This window comes from Ambystoma mexicanum, chromosome 5q (genome assembly GCF_040938575.1).
Source record: "Ambystoma mexicanum isolate Mex_15411 chromosome 5q, UKY_AmexF1_1, whole genome shotgun sequence".
Classification (NCBI taxonomy): domain Eukaryota; kingdom Metazoa; phylum Chordata; class Amphibia; order Caudata; family Ambystomatidae; genus Ambystoma; species Ambystoma mexicanum.
Window position 1 is genome coordinate 1088854458 of NC_090933.1, and position 25559 is coordinate 1088880016.

Below are 25559 nucleotides of genomic sequence, written 5' to 3' on the forward strand. Positions count from 1 at the left end.
AACTTGTGCTAATAAAAACCTATCAAATTCAGTGAAAAAACTTTGTTAAAGAGATGTTATGGTTACTTGGCACTAATAAAAACTTATCAAAACCAGTAGAAAAAGTGTGTTAAAGGGATATTATGATTACAAGTAAAACGAAAACCCCCAGAAATTCACCAGTATGGTAAGCTAAGTAACCATAAAACCTGCTACCACCGTGCACTGCTAAGACGAACACCCATGACATCAAAGATGACATCACAAATGTCATTAAGCAACACATGCGCGTAAAATGTGAGTAAATTCCATTATGGTTGGTTTAGAATTTTGAAATATGCTGCAAGAATTGCTGATATGCAGGCAGCAACAGGATTGTAGTAGGAGCTCTGACTATGTAATATTGAATATTTACTATTTGAACACTAAGGGAGATATAAGGTGAATGCGATGGTAAGGAACATTTTTGTTTTTAATTCAGCAAACAGAGACTAACCAATGGGGCCAAATCTAGTGTGTGCTATTTTATACCGTTTAGATGTGAATTGACACGCGCGGGAGAGTAATTGTCTCCCTTGTTCACACTTGAGCAATAGGCAAGTGCAAGGGACCAGTGTCTCCCCATTGCACAGGAGACTTGGGAGTAGTGTCTCAGTGAGACACCAGTTCAATACAGCTTACTAACGGTGCAGCGCTCATGTGCAAGCAGTCTGTTAACTATTTAAATTCTGAATCTTCTCTGATTCAGTTGCACGGAGCAGCCTTTATGGGAATTTTTGTGAAGCGCTATTAGGAGCGTGATATAGGTGAGGGAAGTTTTATTCTTTTTTTCCCTTTTCTCTCATTGATTTTCTTTTTCTCTTTTCTTTTTTGGGATTCCATTTGGAAATAATGTTGGCACCAGGTGCTAGGAAGTGGTCTATAAAATCCATTCTGGCTAGTTACCTTGTCGCACATAATGATTACAGGTAAAGAAGGTCGCAAGATTCAACTAGGCAGTGGGATTTGTCCAGCATCATGGATAAAAGCATGTAAGGAAGGTAAGAGAAACTTCTCTGAAGGTTTCTTTATAATAAGGATCTGGTGAATGCTGGGCAACAAGCTGATATCTTGCATCATAGACTGCTGCATGTACTTGGGCATCTGTCATTCAATATTGGTCATTTAATACGTGAGAAAGGTGAGAACAATCTCCACTAAAGTATCAAGTAGATATTTGCATGGTCCTCCGGTCACTAGTAAAAGGTGGCTCTTAGTTGGAGATTAACGGGGAAGATAGTGTGGGACCGCTTGATGGACATGTGGGTGCTTGAGACATGGGTTCACCTTAGTAGACCGTAGGAATGTTTCACCCTAACATAGGGGGAAAAACATAAATATTTTAATCATGTGGTAAAGCACATCCAGCCAGATGCATGCTGAACACAATGGTGGAATGTGTGGAAGCCATGACACTTGATTTATTCATGAATATACATATATGTTTTTTTTCTTCATATTTTTCTCTGTCTTCCTTTGAAACTGTAACCTCAACTCTCTGATGTGAAACGATCACTGATACACTTGCTATGCAGTATTTATCAATTGTTATGATTTCCTTTGGATAACAATTCTTCAATTGTTAAAATGTTGGATGCTGTTCTGTTCATTGATTGTACAATGATGAAATTTGAAATATGCGAACAAGAAGGTGATTTATTGGCCCTCAGGAAGACCTGTGCTTAAAGAGGTCGAAACATGTGTTGGCAGGCCTAAGCGAATCACTGAGAGCAAATAAATATACGCTGGAAAAAGATTAAGGGGCTGATTCATGGAATTTGTGTGCCGAAAAATAGGGATTTGTGCGCCATTCTGCCTGCAAATCCCGGTTTAACAAATGGGGATTTGTGGGCAGAATGGCGCACAAATCCCCCGTTTTTCGCTGCACAATTTCCATGAATCAGCACCTAAGACTCTTGATACAGATTGTGTACAATAATCTAGGAGGATTCTGAATGCTAACTAACAGTGCACAATAATCTAGAAGGACTTTGAACGTTGACTATTAGCTTTTGAAGCCAATTTGTTGGACCATGCGCAGTGGATAAACCAACAACTTGTGTAGTGTATACCTCTGGTTTTAGACTCATTGGGGGACCTGGAGTCTGGATTGGTAATCCCTGCAGCTATGAGGTCAATTTGTGGTTATAAATTAGTTAATTATTTAGGAACGCATGTTCAGTGTTATGCGCACCTGTCAGAGAACATGTCCCCCTTTCTCAGGTTTCTGAGGGTGTCTGTTGTTTGATTCACTATTAGATCACGTGGGTGTCCAGACATTTGGTCGACCTAAAACTGGTCGAATGACATTTGGTCGACGCAATTTGGTCGAAAACCAAATGGTCGAATTTTTTTTTTAATTATATATTTATTTTTCGGGTTTTCGTTTTTTACACAAATGGCTTTTTAGAAAAAAAAGGGGGTTGGGTGGGACCCGGGGGGACCCCCCCCCCCAAAAAAAAGAAAAAAGGTGAAAATAAAAAAAAAAAATTCGACCATTTGGTTTTCGACCAAATTGGTTCGACCATTTGTCTGGTCGACCAATTTTTTTCGACCAAATTTCTGGTAACAGATCACGTGACATGCTTGCACAATCAAAACAAAGGCTATTGAAAACATGCACTGGTAACACTCTAGCTTCTGTTGCACATTTCGTTTCAATATCATTAACCAAATTAAAGTGGCTAATGCTAATCCAACATCCCTAAACAATAATAGCACCCCCATACCACCCTGCCACAAATTATAGATTAATTGTGGAAGCAATTGCTTCCTAAATGCACTGAAAATGCTCTTCTTCCCCCTACTAGCATTTACTGTGCATTGCACATCTGAATATTTTATATTTGGAAAGTATTTATTATTTTGCCACTCGAAATACATGTAGATCTCAGATCTCGATCTGAGAACATTTTTCAAAGAAAAACAAATCCACACTATCCCCAAGCCATAGACATGCAAAAATCCTTCTCTCTTACCCTGACCACATTCTCCCCAGACTCAAAGCTACCCTACTCACTGCTCTATAAATGATCTAGGTCCAAATCTCGATTTTCAGGATGGGCGTTTTTCAGAAATGAAAAGCATTGGAGCTAGCAAAGCATCATGGGAAATAATCATTTTTTTTGGGTACCGGGGGCTCCTTGCTCTCTGCCAAATTTTAAAAAACAATTTCAGCAAACCAACAAAGGATTTCCTTTTTCACTTTGTGCCTAACTTGTTTCTTAGTTGGTGAAAATCTGTCTAGCATTGTGTGATGTGCGCATGAGCAGGAATCGGACATTTTCTCTATAGGAAAAACCAGTGCAAAAAGTGAAAAAGACACCGGCCCTCATTACGGGTCCAGGGGTAACCGTGTCGGGAAAACCGGCAGGTAGCCGCCGGACCAGCCATGGTTTACCGCAGCCTGACTTCCCGAAAACACTGGGGCATTACAGCTCCGGCGGTACGGTAAGTCAGGCGGCAGTAATTGTTAGTCCCCATTCCCATTTGAGTCCCATAGTACTAGTATAACGGTGCCGGTGCTTCCGTGAAAGTCTGTGGGTGGGTGCCGTTCCGTCCGCCAGGGCAGAAATGGCGGGCGGAAAGGCAAACCGCCCACAGGCTTGTACTTTGCCGGTCTGGAAACAACAGTGCTGGTAAGCTAACCGGCACCATTGTTTTCAGACCGGCAAAGTTGTAATGAGGGCCATCCTTTTTTACCCTTTATTTTTTTGGGCCCATAACACAGTATTTGCACAAAATGTTACATTGAGAAAATTCAGTGCTGATCCCTCCAACCATTCGAAAGTATAGTGAACATCCGCCATGCCTCCTCCCCCATCCGTAGGCAACACTGCTCAACCTAAAGTGTTTTCACCTCTGTCCCTGGAGAAGTCAGGGACATTGCATGGGGCTCTGCCCCACTTTAGCTGGTCGCTTGAAAAGAAAGCAACACAAAAACCACCTGTAAAAACAATCCAAAGAGACCAAATAATCACTGCACCTCTTTGCAAGGGAAAACAAGGTTGATTACAAGCAAAAAGGTCTCAGATGGTCCTGTAGCACCGAACTGACACAGAGCTTGCCTTATCTCAGGATGTTACATCTCTCATAGCAGAGAAACTGCAAATGAACAATACTGTGCATAATAACGAGTACAGCATAATCACTCCAACCTCATTGGTTACCCATTCGCCTAAACATGTGGTCCCTTACATCGTCCGGATCCAATCCAGATAACTGATTGGTGGTTTCCCATTATTTGTATATTTGTAATTTGAGACCATCACGTGATGTGTACCCCCACTTCTAGATGCGATAAAAGAAAACTGGCGAGGCCAACTCTGCACTAAACAATAATAAGCCTTCTAATCAGCCCAGAAACCAGGGTGCACAAAGGCTGCCTCCCCGACCTTGTACTTAATTTGTTAGCATCACCTGTGCTTCTCTTACCCCAAATCACGCAATGCTCCAGACACGGCTCCCCACTTATCCCCTTCGAACCGCGTGTGTCCAGTAATGACGTGACTGGGGCCCTTCTCTTCAGTCTGAATTCTGGGGATTTCTTTGCTTTTGGTTGTGTGTCTACTTGTAATTCATATGGGATGACGGCCCATGGGCATCACAAAACCGTATGCCCTGTTCTCATGAATTTGTCCTTCAAAGGGCACATCCCTTTCAGCTCACATTCCATTCGCACCCCATTCAAGCTATGCAGCTGGAAAAAAATTAACACCTATCTGTGTGTCATGGGGGGCTCCGACCTCAGTTATCTCCTGGGAAATGATGAATGGGAATTGTTTTTGGAGCAGAACGAACAGAGTCGCAGCTCCACATCATAGCCTGCATGCTATTCTGTTCATTGTGTGCTCAGTCTTAACATCCAAAATGGAGACACTCTTGCCATGTTAACACACTGACCGCGCTTCTGCCATTATACTTTGCTGACTCCATCTTCCACCCAATTCATTCTTTCCCACACATCACACTACACTACGTTACTACGAATACAAAACCTAAACACTGGGCCAATATGCTCCCCTATGCACTACTCTGCAACTACAACAATAATGCATGTTGCTGCACTTTCTGTGTTGCTATATATGAGTATCTAAAATGTGTCAAAACTAATTAAAACAATGTGTGTGCTTCTGTTCCCACAATGGTCTGTTCTAATAGGTTTTTCTCAACTGGAACCGTTTTGCCTGGCTGGGATGCTGTATGTGCATCCCAACACCCACACCACACACACACTCACACACACACTCTTCCATGTAACATCCATAAACCAGAAAGGAAACGCCACAAGATACTCTCCTGTGGCTGGAGCTCCACTTCTGGAGCAAATAAAAAGAGCCATCTCATGGTGAGATGGCTGATAGCTTAGAGAGGAATGACTAAGGAATAGAATGTACTGGACAGGGAAAGTGGATAGACATTCTGATGATTGGCTAGCCCTTTCAGGTGGTCATCGGACTGATAATCATCCAAAAGGCAGTAGCTGCCTGAGGTAATCTAGGTGCCTATTAGATGTTTTCACCTTCCAACCATTCTTAATGTTTAAGCCCATCCTAAGAAAGGGAGAGGTGTAGAGAAGCTGAGACTCATCTGTGAGATCTAGAGTATAAAAACCTTACAGCTGGTTGCTCTACAGAGACCCTGTGAGCATCTCACATTCAGATCAGTGAAGAAATTGACCCTTCTGTCCCTCCAACAGGAGTACCTGGACTTTTGTCCGACCTCCCCTTCAGAAGGAAATCTGCCTTCCTCCAGCTTCCATATCACATGGCACCCAGACTGTGCTTCCAATTTCCAAGATTACCATATCCTGATGCCAGTAACGTTTATGAGACACTGTCCTTTTTTTAGGTGTCTTGACTCACCTAAAAAAAGGTGGATCAAACTCATAATTTTTAAGAGCCTACTGGAGTTTTTTTCCTCTACACATTACCCTTTGATCATAGTTTCCCTTTGACAGTTTAGTTCCCCAGGCCAGAGACATGCAAGGACAGGGGAGTTTTGCTTCCCAGGCTTGCGTTGCCCATTAGAGATGCAGACTGGGGAACTGCGAACACGTATGTGTGAGGGGGAACTTCTTCACCTCCCACACATACAAACAGATCGAGCGCTGTGTCAGAAATGCTGCGGCGTGCAAGTGCAGATACCAGGAAGTGCTCATTGCTTCCTGCTTCCTGTTTGTGCTGCAAAGGAGCCAGAGGGCGTTTGTGGAGGCATTCGAGTGGGGCAGAGCAGAAAAGGGAATTTAAAAAAGGATGCTATTTATCACTTTGCTAGTCTGTCATTTTGGACCAGCCAGTCTAGCCATGCCTTAGTGTGGAATGATTTTTTGACTGAGCATCTATGATAAAGCAAGCATGTTAAGAGTAAATAAAGTGTCTGGACTGCCTTTTTGGTTCAGCTAGTATTGCTATTCCTTACAGTGGCATGGCATTTTATTATGGGCATCTATGATAAAATAAGCTTGATAGGTTTTATTACATGACTAGAGTGGCATTTCAGTACAGCCAGGCTAGTTATTATTTACTATGGCATGGCATTTTATTCTGGGATCTATGACAAAGTAAGCATGATAAGTATTATTACGTGGCTAGACTGGCATTTTGGTGCAGCTAGTCTAACTATTTCTTACTGTGCCATGGTATTTTCTACTGGTCAACAAGTGTAAAGCAAACATCATAAGTGGTATTATGTGTCTATACTGGCCTACATTGTACAGTCAGTTGGACATGTTTTCTTATTGTGACATGGCGTTTTTAAAGGCAAAGCAAATATGAGCATGTTCTCACATGGGGGCACTGCCATAAATTGGCACCGCCAGTATGGACCTGTTTTTTATAGTATCATTACTGGCATTATGTACAATGAAAATGTGAGTATGTACTTATATAAGAAAACTGACACAAATTGGTGCAGCCAGCACAGAAATGTTTTTTATACTGGCATATATTGCAGGGAACGGCATCATGGAAATGCATTGGGAAATTATCCTTTGCACTGTTGGCGATTTGCAACGAGTGCATTTTTGGATTGGAGTTACCATACAAAATCAATTGCAAACTGTCTGACATTTTACCCAATTTTTCACAGAATGTGTGCTGTATAATGCCCACCCACCCCCGAAACCACCTTGGTTGGTTTGGCCTGCCACATTACGCTCTGGTATATTGGTGGGAAATGTCACCAGCTGCCACTGACATCTGCAAGCCAGAGTTGCCAGGACAACACCATCTTCTGGTCTCCTCGAACAGCAATCCTGTTGAGGTTGCATCCTCACTTTCAGTTTTCTTACCAAAAGGCATTATTGGTGTGGGCTAGTTTGGCAGAGGAGAGTAAGTTGGAGATGTCAGCATTGAAATAGTCACTCTTGTGCAGTCGTCTGTAGATGAGGTGAAACGTGATGCATTCCTTGTGAGATAAATGGAACCTGCAGCTAAGTGATTCAAACAAGCTTGTTCTGGGGGAGGGGGTGATGGAGCATGGCCAATCACTCCTGTGGATGATTGCCACTCCACCTCCTGTCCTTCCTGCCCAGTCGACAAGTTGGATGCAGTAGTCTGGGGAGAGGAGAACATTGAAAATATGGGGAAACCATGTTTTGGTGAAGAAGATGGCATCATGGTTGCTGTATGAGGTGAGGTTGGAGATCTCTGTGGGGTGAGCAACTTCTTTGTGAGCATGAGGGGCATGTCTGTGTGGGTTTAGGGTGTTGGATGAAGGAAAGGGTGATATTGAGTTTAGCTTGCCGGTGCCTCTCAAGGCACTTGGCAATTCAAACCCTAGTGAGGGGGGGATAGGCTGTGGACGGAGGAGACACATGGTAATGTCTTTTGGTGAGTAGTAGCAGTAGCAACTACTTCATAGGTGGATTCCATGATAGTGGGTATGGCTCTTGGCCATATTGGCCCAAAAATGCACAAACTGGTTGACGTCCTTGTCTTCGTCCATCCTTTGTTGAGGATGCTGGCGATGAGCTTGTCAAAGGAGGACTAATCTAATGCATAATCTATGAGTAACATACCTCTATACCCAGTAGCATGAAATAAAGGGTCACAATCCTTGTCAGGTATCTCTGGTTTAAGGTGACGGTTCCTTATTCTAAGAAAAGACAATTGTTGAATCAAGAAGTTGTCAGGTTCAGCAGACCTCTCTCTTGCAGGGCGTTGGGCAGCCAGTTTGTGCCTCAAAGTACAGCAGCCCAAATGCCCACGTGTGTTGGGACATATAAACCACCAATCCATATATGGGTGTTTGCAAGCTGCTGCACCTGCACGTTCTTGGTGTCATTGTGGGAAATTGATCATAGGAGGCCATGGGTTCTTCAGAGCATCACAGCTCCAAATGTATGCAGAATAGTGTATGGTTGGGGCTGTTTGCCAGATCCCCAGAGTCCTTTAATAATGTTTTCAGGAGGCAGGAGTTTAGGAATGTTGGTGCAAAACCTGGTATACCAGAGGTCTGGGGTGGTGCTCTCCCGAGGGCCCAACAACCCTCTCCCCAGAATAACAGAGGACTCAGCCAAGGGCAAGTCAAACTGTTTATTACAAAAAAACAACAGGGATCATACAAGACAATCACAATTCTCCAGTACTTCTCCACTCCCCAAGACGCTCTCTGCAGTTTTGATCACAAATGGTGTCATTACCTGGGCCCTCCCCAAACAACCTATCTCCCCTATGGATTGGGTGCTTAGAGTGGTATCACCTATAGTTAGCCCATAAAGAGGTTATTCTACTGGCCCTCGCATGTCTGCGCCGTCCCCAAGAAACCATCTATTACATTGTTGCAGGGTCATAGACTTACAGTGGCCCTTGACCTCTGCCATCCACCCCTGGGTTACTGTCTCCGGATTGGTTAGATCTGTTCTCCCCAGGCCTGGGACTCAGTTCGGTTCTCAGCCCGCTGTGCACCTCTTAAAGGTGATGTGTAGTGACTATGTGTCCCAATTGTATCTGGTAGTGGACCACTTTTGCCTATGAGAGTGCGCTTCCACATTGCAGCATTTGTTTCACTTCACACCTGGTTTGCTGAGAACGGCTTGTCTTACCACCACAGGAGAATGCCCATTGTCTAGTTTGGCTGCATCACTTGGTTGTGTTAAAATCATATTCGCATAATTACCGTCTGATTATGAACATTGGCCTAAGACATTCGCATTTGTATTAAAAACTATGATTTACTCGATTTAGATAGAATTGCTTTGCCGCGGTCTTGAAAACATTCACCTTTTTGGTCCCAACTCCTGCTGCCTTTCAGAAATGATTAACCATGTTTTCAGCTGCCACTGAGCACAATGACCTGTGAGCCTATGTCAACACTAGGACTGCCAAAAGCAGAAATGTTTGTCCTGTGCAAAGAGACCTTGTAGTCAAAATGAACTCCCATTCAAAGTGTTATCTGTGCCTACAGACTCATTCTCTTTCAAACAACGACACACAAAGCAAAGCAACTACAGTCGTGTGTTTTGGAAGAAATCCTTTATGCATCTCTTGGAACAGGACTTATCCTAAAAGCTCAAGAAACAAGGAAAGATCTACACAGCTGCATACAACAAAGTTTGCCAGTATTGTATCTTTAAGGAACCTTGGAGCCACAGTGAACCTCAATTCAAGTGGTGTCTGCATCAATAGCTTCAGCCATATACAAACATCAGAACTGAATGGCAGACAAACTAAAACCATGTGCCTTTGCAATAAACTATTGAATTTGTTTCTTGAAACTGGCCTTAACTTGAGCTGGAGAACCAACATTGCCATTGAATCTCCAAGGATAGGACAACATGTCAAAAGTGTAAACTAATATCGTTATATTTGTCATGTGAACTTGAAACAAACCCAAATTCGTAACTTATTAGTTTGGAGAAGGGCAGGGCAATGACCAGGACTGTGTATAAATACTGCATGCTTTGTGCTGCTACCATCAGAGCCGAAGACTCCTTCAACACCTTCAAGACTAAAACCTAATCTTGGCTCTTCGACCAGCAATAAGATATGCCCGACATTTCTGTCCTACTTTCTCTGCCCGCTTATCCCTGACACCATCTCCGGTCTGCTACCTATGCTAACCGTTCTTTGTTCACCCTAGGTTATATCCTCTGTTATTCCCAGTTGCACTGTAACCTATGTAATATATGTAATTAATATGATTATTATTATGTTCGTATTGTTTAATTTTGTAATGTATTCTCCTGCCTGTATGTTTCTTTCTTGCAACCCTTTACAAATTGCGCCCTGATGCCCCTGGGCCTGATGGTATGCGCGTTATAAATAAACAAATACAAATTTGTGATGACCAGTACTCTCACCCCTCACTGTGTCTGCTGGTACACACTGCGAGGCGCTTGGGAGCCAGATAGCTATATGCCTAGATATTTGTATCCATACAGAATAAAGTTATATTCATAACTTTGAATTTGTGACTGCCGGATTCAATTTTTGGTGGTACTAAGCCTTGATATTCCTTGCCGATCTATCAATTGTGGGCCACAAAATCAAGCGCCTTGGATGTGAATTGGGTGTGAATTTATGAGGATTTATTTATTATAATTATTATTATTTTTTTAAATGGTCTTTTTGGTAAGCCAAACTTTTCATTATATTTGTCTTTCGAAGAATCGTTAATTACTAAAGAACGATTTACTTCTTATTTTTTTTTCGTGATCTTTTCAGTCTCGATCCAAAATGTAATGGCCATTAGAATTAGATGTTTGTTGTTGCCTTTTAGCAGATGGTTCCAGCGTTCTTTTGTAGTCATCTGTTTTTTTGATATTCTAAAGAAGTCCTTGAATAGATTTCTTTTTTCTTGTAGGGCAGGACAAATCATGATGATATGGAACAATGTCTCTTTGGTTCTGTTGCTCTGGCAGAAGCGACAGTCTGAGGATTTGATTTCTGTCTGTTGGGTGATACTCAGATAGTCTTGGGTTGGTAAGATGTTCAATCGGAACCTTAAGAAGAGATCTCAGGTATGTCGATCTGGAAAACAGGTCAAGTATGGTGGAAGTTCATGAAGGGCACTTATGTCTATTTCGCATACTTGATGGCGTTTATATTTAGTCTGATCTTCGAGAGTTTTTATCCAGTCGCTCCTTTGTAGTGTTAGCTTTGCGTGTTGTGGCCTGTTCATTAACGTTTCTTCGGTGATGCCTTCAGCATCCATTTGAGTCTTGACGTTGTTGGTCCATTGTTGGAGAATCGTTGCGTTTGTAGCATTTTTTTTGCTTTTCAATATTTCTATGGCTGGGATCTTTTTGTGGCTTATTATTTTCCTGTAGAGATCCATCTGTTTCCATGATATTATGGATTGTAATGATTCCAACGCTAATTCGAAACGGATCCTTGTCATGGGGAAGTTTTTTGGTAGTGCTAGTGTTTTCCTCCAGAATATTAGAGGTGCCATTTCAGTTTTTGGTTGTTTACCAGGGTTTCACCAGCGTAGGTCAATATGGGAACAACTTTTTGTTTATAGAAGATGATTGTTGATTTAAAGGAATATGTCCCGAATTTGCAGTGATAGAACCGACCTAGTCTGGGTAGGGATCTGGCTTTGTCTTCGATGTGCATTTTCCACTGTTGTTCCGTGGATGACGGATTGACCATTACCCCTAGATATTTGATGGATTTTGTTGTTTCAATTTCTTTGCTTTCAAGATAGAACTTTGGGGTTTTTCAGTTCTTCTTTGTTTTTTGGGTTGTTAGGTTCATTACTTTGGTTTTGTTTATGTTGATCTGAAGTTCATTGGCTGTCATCATGTAGGTTGCTACTTTGTCCAGAGTTTTTTGTAGACCCGATGGGGTTTTGTCCATGACTGTGATGTCATCAGCATATATTAATGATAGAACTGATTCATTATTTAGTTTCGGAGGATTTGAGAGTGGATCTTTGATTGAGTTGACAAAGTCGTAGGTGTATAGATTGTAGAGGCAGGCGGCTAAGGGACATCCTTGCTTGAGACCGTTGGAGGTATTGATCGGTTGTGTGACTTTACCCTGTTTTGTTAGCCTGACTCGGACTGAGGTATTAGTGTATAGTTGCTTGATTGGATGAAGGATTGCTGGTGGACAGCCCCATGTTGTCAGTTTGGTCCATAGTTTGGTTCTGTTTACTGAATCGAATGCCATTTTTAGGTCGATGAAAACCGCATAAACCTGTTGATTTCTTAATGCCGCCTCGTATTTGAGGAGGCTCAGTATTATCAAGTTGACGTTGGTTCCAATTTTGCCTACGAATCCTGTTTGCCTTTTTTCAACTTTTCCATTGTTTGTTGCCCAAGCAGTAAGTTTTTTCAGTAGAAAGTTTGCAAAAAGTTTTCCTAACGGGTCGAGTAAGGCTATGGGTCTGTAGTTATGTGGGTTCTTTCTGTCACCAGTTTTGTAGATAGGGATCAAGATGGCTAGTGTCCAGCTATGTGGGATTCGTTGGGTTTTTTCAATGATAAAGAGCAGGTGGGAGAAGAGGCTAGCCCAATTTTCCGGTGCAGCCTTCAGGATTGCGTTTGATAATCTGTCTGGACCTGGCGCTCTTGATGGATTTAGAGTGCTAATGGTTTGAATGATGTCCTCAGTATCCCATTTCAGATTCCATGTTGGGCAGGTGGATTCTTGTTGGATAGCCTCTGTATGTGCACTGTCTATAAGGTGTTGAAATGTGCAGTCCACGCTTCTGGATCAACTTCTTGGATCATGTTTGTTGTTCTGTTGTTTCCGTTTAGGAGTGACCATAATTGCCTCTTATTTTTCCCTTTGATTGCCGCTAGAATAGCTTTAGCGTCAGCTTGTTGCAATAATCCTTTGACTGATTTAAGCGAGTTAGAATAGATCTGTTTTTCTTTTTTTATGGCGATATTTGCTGCTGTTGTATTCAGTTTTTTTAGTTGACGTATTTTTTTCGAAACATTTTATTCTTTTCTTTAATTTCCATATTGAATGCATGTTTATGTATAACAATGGGATTGGTACTTTCGAAGGATTGGTAGTCTCTGAGTACCCATTTATAGTTGAGTTTTACATGGTCAGGCATCGAAGATCTTTCATATTTGGAGACTAAGTCGATCGTTTGATGCTGTTTTATTCTTAGTTTCGTTAGTCCGTTGTTTATTTCGAGTTCTGGGAGGTCCAGGGACGAGTTCTCGATTTGTTCTTTTTGCCATGTTATTGAGATTTGACAGTGATCGCTGTTAGATTGTGCGGAGTTTTCAGTGGCAATTAAGTTGTTCTTTATTCCTTCAGAGATGTAAATATAGTCAATAATCGATTTGGAGTTACCACTGGACCATGTTGGGGGCATGTGACCTTGGTGTTTAACGGTTGTTCTGTTATGGTTAAATTGCGGATCTCGATCTCTTTGGTCCATTTTCTTGCTCTTGGAGATATTTTCTGGGTGTCTAGACGAATTCCTTCAGAGTTGTAGAGGTGGATGTTTAAATCGCCGGCGACTACAAACTCAGATTGCGCGAAAGAGTTTGCTATTCTATCGTACTCGTCGTAGATGGAATCTATGAATTTATTATCAGTCATTGATATTGCATTCCAATAGATATTGAAGATTGTTAAATGCGTTTTATTCGGAGGTTGCTCTGGTTTGGATGGCGGGATCAAAATACAGATGACAATGTATTGGGCCCATGGATGGATATTTTTTTTTTCGACAATTGACCAGTTGGGGTCTATCTTAGTCAAGATTACCATGCCAGATGATGGTCAGCCTTGTTGTGCTTTAATTGCCGGGTTCATGAAAGTGGAAAACCCATCGCAGACCACTTCTGTGGATAGCTAAGTCTCTGGGATGCAAATTATAGCTGTTTCTTTTTGTTTTATAGGACCCTCTGAGAGGAGATGTTTGAACCCTCTCGTATTCCATGAAGATAATGATTTCGATTTGAGGTTGGTTGTTATAAAAAGGTTTTCCTTTGCATACTTTGGAGAGTGTTTCTGGGTGATAAATTTCTGGTTGAATATTTAGGGGTGATTGTCTCCCTTGGTACTTCCGGGATGCTGGTTGTCTGGTGTGAGTTTGTTTGCCTGAACTGGTTATCATTTCTTGTTAGGTATAATTCTTCGGTTGTTCGTGGTCTACTTGAAGATTGTTGTTGATCATATTTGCGATGAATCGGGGCAGATTGAGGCTTGAATTCGGTGTCCAATTTTTTTTCTTTGAGAGCCATAAATCTTGTTACTTGGATTGGTTCTATGATAAAGCCCCATTTGGCAAGTTGTTTTTTGGCAGACATAACTAGATGAATTGTTTGGTTGTGATAAAAATCAATGTGGACTGTTTCCATCTTTTTCTTGTTCGGAAAATGTATGACGTTGATGTCTTGTGCAGCGATCTTTGACAATGTTGGGATAGCGTTCAGTAGGCGAAGAATGTTTACTCTGTTCAAGATTAGTTTTTCATCCGGTTTTAGATTCACAGCAGTTAGCGACAGTCTGAATATGCTTGGTTCCTGACGCGGATCTGTAAATGTTGGTCTAATTAGAGATGTATTCATATCAATCAGTTTATTTCCCGTGGTATCAGAAGGGACGTCAGGTTCCGTTGAAAACCAGGATTCTTCAGTAGATATGGATGAGTACACAAGTGACATGTTTGTCGTTGATTCATCGCTGTTCGTGTAGATTGAGGTTGAAGAGATCTCACAGTATCCATCTATTATGATCATTGAGTCTTCTTGGGAGTCATGTTCTCTGTTGCTAGTTTGAAGTGAAGGCGTAATCAACGTTGTATTTTGTGTATCTACTGCTGTTGGTGATTTAGGCTCGGTGTCGTGGTCAATGGCATCCAGTAATGCGTCTAATGGTTCTTGTTCTTCGATTGAGATCAATTCTCCTTGTGGTTTGGGTGTCCGTTTTTGTTATTCTTTGTATTAGTCTTTGTCGTTTCTTTGGTTAATGGATTAGTACTAGTTTCATTTTTGTTGTTGATGGGATTCTTTGCTCTTGAGGGGTGGGGTTTCGACTTGCTCTTGGCTGAGTTGCAATTTTCGCAGAAAGGCTTGTGATCCTGTTTGACGTTTTTTTGGTTGTTTCTTTTGTAGTTGTTGCTTTACCCGGCTGATTGCGTTTGGTTAGATCAAAAATGTCAAACGGGGTGCATGCTGGAGGTTCTGTACTGGCGATATAGAGATGAGTTGCTAGGTTGTGCATTTGATATTCATATTGGGTCGTTTGGTCTTTTTTTGATTCGCCTTTTGGTGAGGAATGTTCTGTATGAGGGTTCCTTGTACCTTGATCTTGGGGCCTGAACGGTTGGACGTGTCCTTTGGCTTTGTCGTCCATTATTTTGGTGGTAAATGTTGTCAGTGTTTCTATGAGAGTTTGCTTGTCTAGTCGATCAGTTCTTGCTATTTCGGCTAGGCGATTCTGCCATATTCTTGTAGATTCTGCTTCGTGATTCAGTCGGTCTTGTATTGAGGTTATGAAGCAGTCTAAGTTTGTTTGTTTTGTTAGGATCATTGCAAATAGAGTGGCTTGGTCTTTGGTGGCATCAACTGTTGCTTCTTGGATATTTAAGAAGGGGAGCTTCACTACTGCTAGGACAGCCACTAGCGTATTTTGGAGATCCAGCATGGTCGTTGGAATTCTTTTACTAGATTCTGGAGTATTGGGTGTTTTTTCAGCATTTTGTGGAGGGTAATTTGACTCTTTTTGGTTTAGGGCAGCCGTCGTTGCATTCAATTGGTTCTCTTCCGGGAATGTTTTAGGGAAGAACAAGTTAGCTTTGGTGGGAAGTGGTGTTGATGTACTAGATATCACATTCGTGTTTCCCTTGTGTTTGTCTGTTAGGGCTTTCGTGTTCTTCTGTTCTTGGAAGTCCATGATGGCATCTATTTCTGTGATGTTGATTGAAGGTCGAGACGCTCAGTTTGAAGGTTTTGAGAAGTTGTCTTGGGGGAGTCTGTGAGGTGGTAAATTGACTGCCACTGTTGTTTTGCTATGAGTGCTCTTTGTCGCAGTGTTAGGTTCAGCGTTGGATCTTTCGATTTTTTTGGTTACAGGAGTATGGAACTGGAGATCAGATTGGAGTGCAGGTGGGAAGCCTCTTTTTCCACAAACTAGTAAAGATGATTTGGAAGTCGTTTCTGGTGTTTGGTTGGTAATAGTTTTTGGACTTTTGTCGTTCTTCAGTGTTTTAACTGCAGTTGAGGGTTTTTGGTGCTTCAGTTCTTCATCAGGATGGTTGGAAGAGCATGGTGAATTGCTTGGTAGCTCAGTGGTAGGGGTAAGTGACGGGACTTGGTTCGTAGGACTGAGAGATACTGGTTTCTCTTTGTTGTTGTTGAGGATTTGTGGCGGACTAAGGGTAAGAGGCTTTGTTTTGCTTGTGGTATTGCTGGATTCCTTAAGTGCAGTGGGTTGTGAGTTCAGTGTTGAAGTATGTTTTGAAAAGTTAGGAACAGTTTCTTCTAATTTCTCTTGGAGGCGTGTTCTGGGTTTGGTGTTCTCCATATCTGTTTTTTTTCTTTTGAATGTGTAGGGACGTAGAGGGGGCAGGCTCTCACTTAGTTACTGCGTATCCAGTATAAACAGCGGGAAACAGCAGACAACAACGCCCTTGTCACCGCGACGGGCTTAGCGCCGCAAGGGAGGCTGGGTGTTTCTTTTAAGCCTGCTTCCTGGGGGCGGGGCTTCAGTTCGCTCACGTGACTCAAATCACGTGACCTCACAACAAAAAAAAGAAAAATTCAGCAAACACCGCGCTCGCTTCAAACTGCTGTGCAGGAGGCACAGGCTTACGCGAATCGGAGCGGGATATATTCAGGTAGGTGAAAAGTCAATTTCTTCAGTTTGCAGCTCGCAACTGGTGCCTTGATTAACACAGCGGGAAACAGCAGACAACGACGCCCTTGTCTCTGCGACGGACTTAGGAGGGTTTATTCAATTTTCCTGCAGCTGGCCCCTTGTCGTTTGTAGCTTGGAATGCGCTTTGTTTATTTCTGACCTTGTCTGTGAACTCGGTGTTCACTTTGTGCTGCCTGAGCCTGCATCTCTTGTCTGGTGTCCTGTAGCTTGAGGGCTTCTGTAATAATCTGATTTATAATATGATTTGTACATGCTTGTACTGTGCTATATTACCTATAAGTTGGTCATATGTGGGCCTACCAGGTTCCATATATACGCCTGTAGTTCTATAGGGTAATAAGCATCTGCAAACTTGCTCAGGATCGCTTGTTGGTTTGCGTTTTAGCGTTAGTGCATTTGGCTAATGAGAAAAATAATAAAAGCTTTGACAGTATGTACATGTATATGTCCTCTGTCTACAGAACTATGTAAGCATGTTCTTCGTGTATGCGAGTGTGTGTTTGTGTAATGCTGTGCAGGGCTGCAAGTGTTCTTCATGACTAACGCTACTACGTCGTGGTGTCACTAGTGACATCGACCCAGTGTTAACTCAGCATTTAATCGATGCAGTCCATTATAGTGTTCAGATCCACGATCTCAGTCGGGTTCCCTGTATCTGGAAGGATATGCGCTGGATATGGATGAAATGGCTGTCTGAGGGGATACCTCTCTGTATATGTGCCAGCCAGTGGTGCACTTTGGGTTTGTCCAAAAATGATGAGTGACTTCAAGCGTTCTTTACTCTTCGGTCTGTCATGTTTATTGACAGTGAGGAGGGTCATTCCTGGGACCCTCTCTTCAGGAGAGAGGTAATTGACGCCTTTCTCCCTGCTTTCTCTATCGCTTACTCAAAAGCGTACTCAAAAGCTGAGAGCTGTGGTGCAGAGAAGTGGGACTGCGAGGCATATGGTTGAGCAAGTGTCTCTGCGTACATGTGGTATATCTTTGGGGGTTACCAACTGTCAGGTAATCACCAAAAGCACACACCATGTAGTGTGTGACTGTGTGGGATTGGGGGCTCTGCACACAAGGTGTGGAACCATAGCACAAAATATCGAGTATAATGACAAGACATGGAGCAATTCTGGATGGAATAAATGTGACATGGGATGATTAATATGGCTAAGGGATGTGGCATGGGGTATTTCTCAGACAGTGGCTTGAACGGCAACTGGACATGACATGGCACCGGCTAAGGGCTAATGAGAGTAACATGTGAAATCCGAGGGGCAATAGGGCATGAAATGGGGCAAGTTAGACAGAAACCAATGACATGGCGACATGTGGCAATTGAAGGGGCAACATCAGGTGTCATGGTTCAATTCTGTCGTCAATAAGAGTGGTGCCATGGAGTAATTCAGTGAGCAATGGGGTGTGGGAAAAGACAGTTCTGGGGGCACGTAAGTAACACGTGTCAATTGAGGTGCCCATGGCATGTGGCATGGGGCCATTATGGGGACAATAACACATCGTAGGAACGAGAGCTTGCGGAAATGTAGACCATACATTGATTAGGTGTTAAACTAAAGCAACAATGGAATTAAATTGTTGAGGTTGGCATGATCCTTTTCTGGGCAAGTGAAGAAACATCAACATTGCCCCCAGGAAACCTGTGATGCCAGTTGACAAAAATGCCCTACTTGTATTTTGCCAGTAAGACTCATCATAATGCTGCTGTGATAACCTACTTTACTGTGTCAACAATGGCATTGCTTTGCTGAGACTGGCATCACAGTTTCCTGGGGACAATGAAGATTCTAGTAGGGATGTGTCTACATTTCATTAAGAAAATTGTCATGCCCATTTAAAAAAAATGCATATCTGTAATTCCCTAGGAAAACACGTTATCATGCATCTTAGAGAGGAAACACTTTACTTGTGCAATATTGATAAAGGTTTGTTCAAACAGAAATCATAATTTTCTTGTGGCAAGGGAGATGCCAGCAGGAAAAAGTGTTTTGCTATGGCAATACTGGCATTCGCGGCATTCTTAATACTTGCATGACATTGTCGAAATGTGGACATCTGTACGGTGATGTTTGAACTGACAGACCGGCATAATGAGCTGGAAATGTGACTATTTAGTAACCTGGCATGTACTGGCATCAGACTTGTAGCTAATTCTGATTATATTTTGTATTTTGTTAAACGGTGCAGGAAACATTATGTGCAATGAATGATAAAACTCCTGCCACAACATTAAAAACAGGTGCATTATCTACTTGCATATAATGTACAGCTGGCATTTCCGCACTGTAGTAGTGGTACATTGTAACAGGCACTATTTCAATAACATGGCAACAATATTTATTGATCTAATGTGCAGATGATTTTCTGATTGGCATCTGCGTGATTTGAGGTGGCAAAACACTCCTCTTGCACCTGGCATCTGACGTATCAGTATATTTTATTTTCCTACAGAAATGCTTGTAAATCCTACGGCTTTTTACCAATTCCTCCCAAAAAATGAAGCTGTAAAATGCTTATTTCAGATCCTTCGTTTAAAATGTATGTTTACTTGGGAGGGATAATCTGGCACCTCAGATAACCCTGGGCAGTCCAGGCTTGGTTGCTGTGCTTGCTTACTTGCTAGCACAAGTTTGGGGAAAATACATGTTTATGTCGGTCACGTTTAAACATTCACCATTGTTAAGGGGCCGCAGCATCTCAGTGAGCATTGCAGTGAGTTCGCAGAACGTATCAACACTTCCAGGGCGTAATGAGTCCTAAAAACACACAAACCTGTGATTAGAGCAATCGAGACTCTATGTACCTTAGGTCATAACCCACCGAGCTAAGAACCAACTTTATCTTGAAATACCTTTTCCTAGTGTGTTACTTTTTCTTTTAGCTTCACTGTGCTTTCCTTCATCTTAATCTTCATCGATGGAAAACGCACGGTAAACATTTGTGCATGACGGCTGCAGGGTGGGAAATGCGTAATTAATATGTTAACGGGAATATGTGGAAGCTGGGCGTTATGTTGCTATAGCCCACCTCCTCCACAAGCTTCACCTTTTCCTTCTCCATCTCAGCATCCCCCCTCCCCAGGTACCTGCAGGACGGAACGTTTTACCAAGGACTGTTAACTAAGGAAAACACTGGCACATATTTAACAGATTGTTAGGCCAATGTACATACATTGAACACTACTGGATTACCAAGGAGGCTTGAGTGTTATGCAAAAGATGGAGACATCTTCCAATCTCCTTAATTGGGGCAATACATTTAAAGATGACGGTCAATCCTAGATGTTTCGAAATGTTGAGGTCTCTGCCTGTCGTCATCTTGAACTTGACATAGAGCAATCGGAAACCAAGAACAAGCTGCTCCAAAAGGGGCAAGAGGCTACAGGATGGCAGACCTTGAATGCCAGACCTAACCTTTATGTTGCAACGTGTCTTCTAGCGGAATGTGGACTGTACAGCAGGGTGGTGGAATGTTTGGATTCAGTAGTGTTACAGTTGGTGATCAAGGTCATGGTGTATGTGCTGGGGGTTTTCTGCTATGTAACTCGTCAGACAAATAAACACACATGGTGTGTAAATCAGCTTCTTTGCAATGGCAACGAGGATTTGACTCGGCAGCCCGCCACTATCCATCACGTCGCTGCAAGTGTGTAGGAATTCAAACTTGCTCCAGGTAAAAGGGGATCTTCCAGGCGGTTCCCTGATCGGAGAGGAGAGGTCCCAGGAGGGGACAGAGCCGGAGTGGAAGGCAGCGGGCCACTGGATCTGAAGGAAGGAGGGCCGGAGCAGAACGCCGCAGCCCACGGGATGTGAAGGAAAGAGGCTCTCTTGCTCTCGTACGCCGATGGAAGAGGCGGTGAGTGAAAACACCTGACAGGCACAATAGAAGGCAAGCGCTGCACAGCCGGGAGCGGGAGCAGGAAGCTTAAAAACCTTGGTCACTGCCTTGAGGGTAACCGCGTGCACCTAGGGCCCAAGGGGAGAGGCGCTTGTGAGCAAAGGACAGAATCCCCTTCAAGGCAACAGTAGGAGAGAGGGTGCGTGTGTGCATGCACGCCCCTCGAAAACACACAGCAGCTGACAGAACAGCTGATGGAATACGAGGAGTTCCCAACCCACGCATGCTTGTAAGGACCTAGAGGTCCAGGAAGGGCATTCAGGCAAAGCAAAGGCAAGACAATGGCGAAAGGGAACACTATGCTATATTTCCCCTCTCCAACCTGTGAATGAAAGTGAGCATTGAGAGTGATTCATGCTAACGGATGTAATCAGATCAAGGAACAGAGGAACAATATAACTTCCACGACTTAAACACTTTTTTTTGTTGGATAGCATGCTGGAAGGCTGTAATTTTCATCACCAGATGAGGCATATAACAAAAAAACAGCAGCGTTTTGCCGTGGTGAAATACAACAAGGAGTAGCGTCATTGTACAGTGTCCATCACTAGAAAAGCTCCTGGAACGGAGGAATGGCAGTGTCGGGGGTACAACGTCCACCTGTATTCATGGCAAGTCTGGAGCCAGTGAAAATGAAGTAGTGGCCCTGCAGGAAGGGTTTATTTAATTCATTACGGGAAAGCTGCTTGTGGCAGTACTATATCGGCGGAATGTAAGGTATCCTTCTTAATGCACTTTTTGGGTTATGAAGGACAACGGATCTATGAAACCCTACCAGAAATATCAGACTTGGACCAAGAAAGTGGTACCAACGCATTTGATATGGCACTGTACAAACTTGAGCGCCATTTTGATATCAAAACAAGTACCCTTCTGGAGAGATAATTTTGGTGTGAGAGAACAACCTGAAGGAGAGTCAGTGTAGGAGTATTTAACGACGTTACGACACCTCTCTCTCAACTGCAAATTTGGAGAAAAGCTAGATGAACATATATGGGATCAGTTCATGATTCATTGTTGTAATGACAGGATAACAGAGGAATTATGGCTAAAGGATGAGCCAAGCCTGAATGAGGTGGTGTCAATAGCGAAGAGAGTTGAGCACAGCATGGCTTGTGTTGCAAAACTTGGGAAGAAGGAAAATAAAACATCAACTAGTGAAATATTAAGGGTGGGAGACCCAGGGAAAGAGTATGCCAAGATAAAAAAGAAGAGGAACAAAGTACATAATCAAAGAGGGCACGACGCTTCTGATAGCAAGAATGATAAAACAAGGGGGTCCAAGGGTGATGAAAAATTGTGCTTTCGATGTGCTAGTGCCAACCACTTTGCAAGCTCCCCGGCATTCCCCGGGAGGAGAGTAACGTGTAACAAGTGCAAAAGGTGGGGCCACTGTGCTAATTGCTGCAGGAATTATTCACTTGGAAATGGGAGAAAAGTGTTATATGTAAATGAGGAAGTGCAGCAATCCTCTGGAGAGGAGGAAGAAGAGTGAATAGAAGTTGTAACTTTGAATATGGTTATGTGTAATGGGACGGATAAGTGTGTGAGTCCATTTGCTGACGTATGTGTCAATGGGAAAGTGGTGCGGGTGATGGTGGGTTCAGGGGCAAAACTTTAGCTAATGTCACATGAGGTTTATGAAAATACAGTGGGTGGCAAAGTGTGTGAACTATTGCCATCTGATATGAAGCTTGGGGGTACAATTTAAGGAAAATTGATGTCATAGGATGTTTCATGGCTCAGTTACAGTTTAAGGGAAGATAAACCTAGCAGAAGGTGTACGTCACCAAGAGTGGTGAAACATTATTGGGATGGAGAGAGCAAAATGGTCTGAGAATAAGATTAGACCCGAACACGGATGAGCAGGTGTTGCATGTGAGTGAAAATGTGTGCGTGGTCAAGAGGTACCCCAAAGTATTCCCAAGAAACATTGGTTGTGTGAGAGGCATGATGCACATGATCGTCTTGAAGGAGGGGAGTACACCTGTGACCGCGAAGCTATGGCCAGTTCCGATGGTGTTGAGAGATGGAGTAAAGGATGAGCTTAAGAAATTGAAGGAAGATTCTAGAACTGCCAGCTCCAGGGATGGCTGATGCTGACATACCCGATCCAAAACAAGCAGCTAAACGACAGAAGGGGGGTGGGGAGAAGCACCCTGATGATAGCGAGGACATGACTTTGGATCTATTGACCAAGCTGACCTTGGATATCGCTGAAATCAAGGAGAAGGTCTCTAAGACAGATGAAAAATATGTTGAACTTAATGCAAATTTCAACAGGGTGGAGACTCATTTAAATAAGATGGATGACAGAGTACTTAAACTGGAGGACCAAATAAGGGAATTGCGAACCAGCAATGAGAAACTGTCCTTGAAGATCTCTGAACAGGAACATTTCTCAAGGAGAAACAATATAAGGATTGCTGGCCTGTACCCTGTTTCAAATGATGGAAATTGAAATGGGTTGTTGGTTATATTTTGTAGGCTGACATGAGATGGGTGATGTAACTATCTGTTAGTGGAACGTTAAAGGTCTAAATATCCCCAGGAAGAGAAGGGAAGTGAAGAGAGAGAAAATTGATTTTGCTCTTTTACAGGAGACTCACCTAGAAGAATCCAAACACCTCCTTAAAAGCACTCTGTTTAGTAGAGTATCGTTAAACTGTCATACTTCTAAATCGAGGGGTGTGGGTATACTGTTGCGTAGGGGTCTGATTTTGAGTATGGAGAAAGTAGTAATGGATGAGGATGGGAGGGTGATTCTGATGGATGTCAGATTCAGATGTAGGTTAATCACTATAGGGTCTATTTGCAGTCCGTGTACTGTAGGGAGTGGTTTCTTTACGAAGATGTTGTCACTTTTAAGTGAAATGAATGGGTAATCTACAGTCCTGGGGGGTGATTTTAATTGTGTTCTCGATGACAGGATGGACTGCTCTGCCCATTGCAGATACACAGCAGAGAGCGCAAGCAATGTGTTTAATGAGTTCTTACACAGTCTGGACTTGGTTGATGTTTGGAGGTTCATGCATCCTGTGGAGAGGGAATTTTTCTTCTTCTTCCCAGTTCATGATTCGTACTTGAGGATTGATTATTTCTTGGTTTCTGATAGACTTGTTGAAAAGGTCTCTAGTGTAGACATTAAGGAGAGAGTTATTTTGGATCACTCCCTAATAACAATGCGGTTGGATATGGGAATAGACCGATCTGGAACTCCTAAGTGGTACCTGAAAACTTATATATTACAGGAACAAGGGGTGATTGAATCTCTACAAGACTTTACTAAGAATTTCTTTGAGATAAATGAAGGTTCTACATCTAATGGTTTGGGATACCTTTAAGGCAACAATTAGGGCTGAACTGATGAACATCACGGCCCGCATGAGGAAAAAGGGAGTGACTGAACTAAGGGGGTTGGAGAGTGAATTGGGAACATGCCAGAAGAAGTAACAAATGACAAGAAGTAGCGAGGATAAAGCTGATATGGAGAGAATGCGGGAACATCGTAAAAAGCGAGATGGATGCCCAGTATGAGAAAGGCATGTTTTTCATGAGACAGAAATTCTGGGAGCAGGGGGACAAGAATGGTAGGCTATTGGCAAATAGACTGCATGGATTGATTGGTAGCTCCTTTGTCCATAGGGTAGAGGGTGAAGGTGGGGAATATAAAGTTAAGAAAGATGAGATATGTAAAGGTTTCAGGAAATTTTACGAATCGCTATATAGGGAGGATCAATTTCCAATGCTTGAGGATATGGATGGATTCTTTGATAAAATTATTCTCACAAGACTGTCTGATGACCAAGCTGCAGCTGTTGATAGACCCATTACGGGGGAGGAAATATTGGCTGACATTAACCAGCTCAATACGGGTAAATCTTATATGGTCTTCCGGTTGATTTCTACATGGCACTAGGTCCTGTTTTAATACTGGTTTTGTGTAACCTGTACAATAGTTTCATGTCCAATGGGGTTGTGTGTCCCACAATGAAAGAGGCCTGAATTGTGGTGATTCCGAAGCCGGGTAAAGTTTCATAAAAAATACGCTGATAACTATAAACTATAGGCTGATTAGTGTTGTTAAATGTTGATTTTAAAATATTCCCTAGAATAATGCCTAATCGGCTTGATAGTTGCTTTGCTGATCTGATCAGCCGTTCCCAGGTTGGCTTTATCCGTGGCAGATATGGGTATGTCCATGGTAGCACACTAATAAATATAATTGGACTTCTAAAGGAAAAGGTTCAGAATGCACTCCTAATTTTTATGGATGCAGAAAAGGCCTTTGATCAGGTTAATTGGACATTCTTGGACCACACACTTAGAAAGATGGGTTTTGGGTATACTTTTTCAAGAGTTATTAAAGTGCTGAACTCATCCATCAGTGCTCGAGTTTGGGTCAATTTCGTTCTGTTGTCCCCATTTTTCCTGTCGAGAGGTACTAGACAGGGCTGCCCGTTGTCGTCATACCTTTTTAACCCTGCAGTAGAGCCATTGATTGCATACATAAGGCAAGAGCAGAGCTTACATGGACTCAAATACGGGGATAGTGAAATTAAAATCCTGTGTTATGCGGATGATATGACTATCGTCTTGACCAATTCGCTGGAAGGGATTGAAAGGCTAAAATGCATGTTCGAGGAAGTGGGGTTATTGTCTGGACATAAAATCAACTGGGATAAGACGGTGGTCTTTCCTCTAGATGTTACACAACCGAGGGGTGATATGGGTTCATGGAATTGTCAGTGGGAGATGGGAGCAATTAAGTATTTAGGAATCTACCTGGTTCGGGACCTAAGAAAGATGGCCGAATACCATGTCGCGAACATTTTA

General features: G+C 42.6%; 1 protein-coding gene across 1 annotated transcript in view; it reads right to left on the minus strand.

Annotated features, from left to right (window-relative positions):
* Window positions 1–25559, minus strand: part of LOC138498349 (transient receptor potential channel pyrexia-like) — a 738095-nt gene that overhangs the window by 463828 nt on the left and 248708 nt on the right. The gene's annotated exons all lie outside the window — the stretch shown is intronic.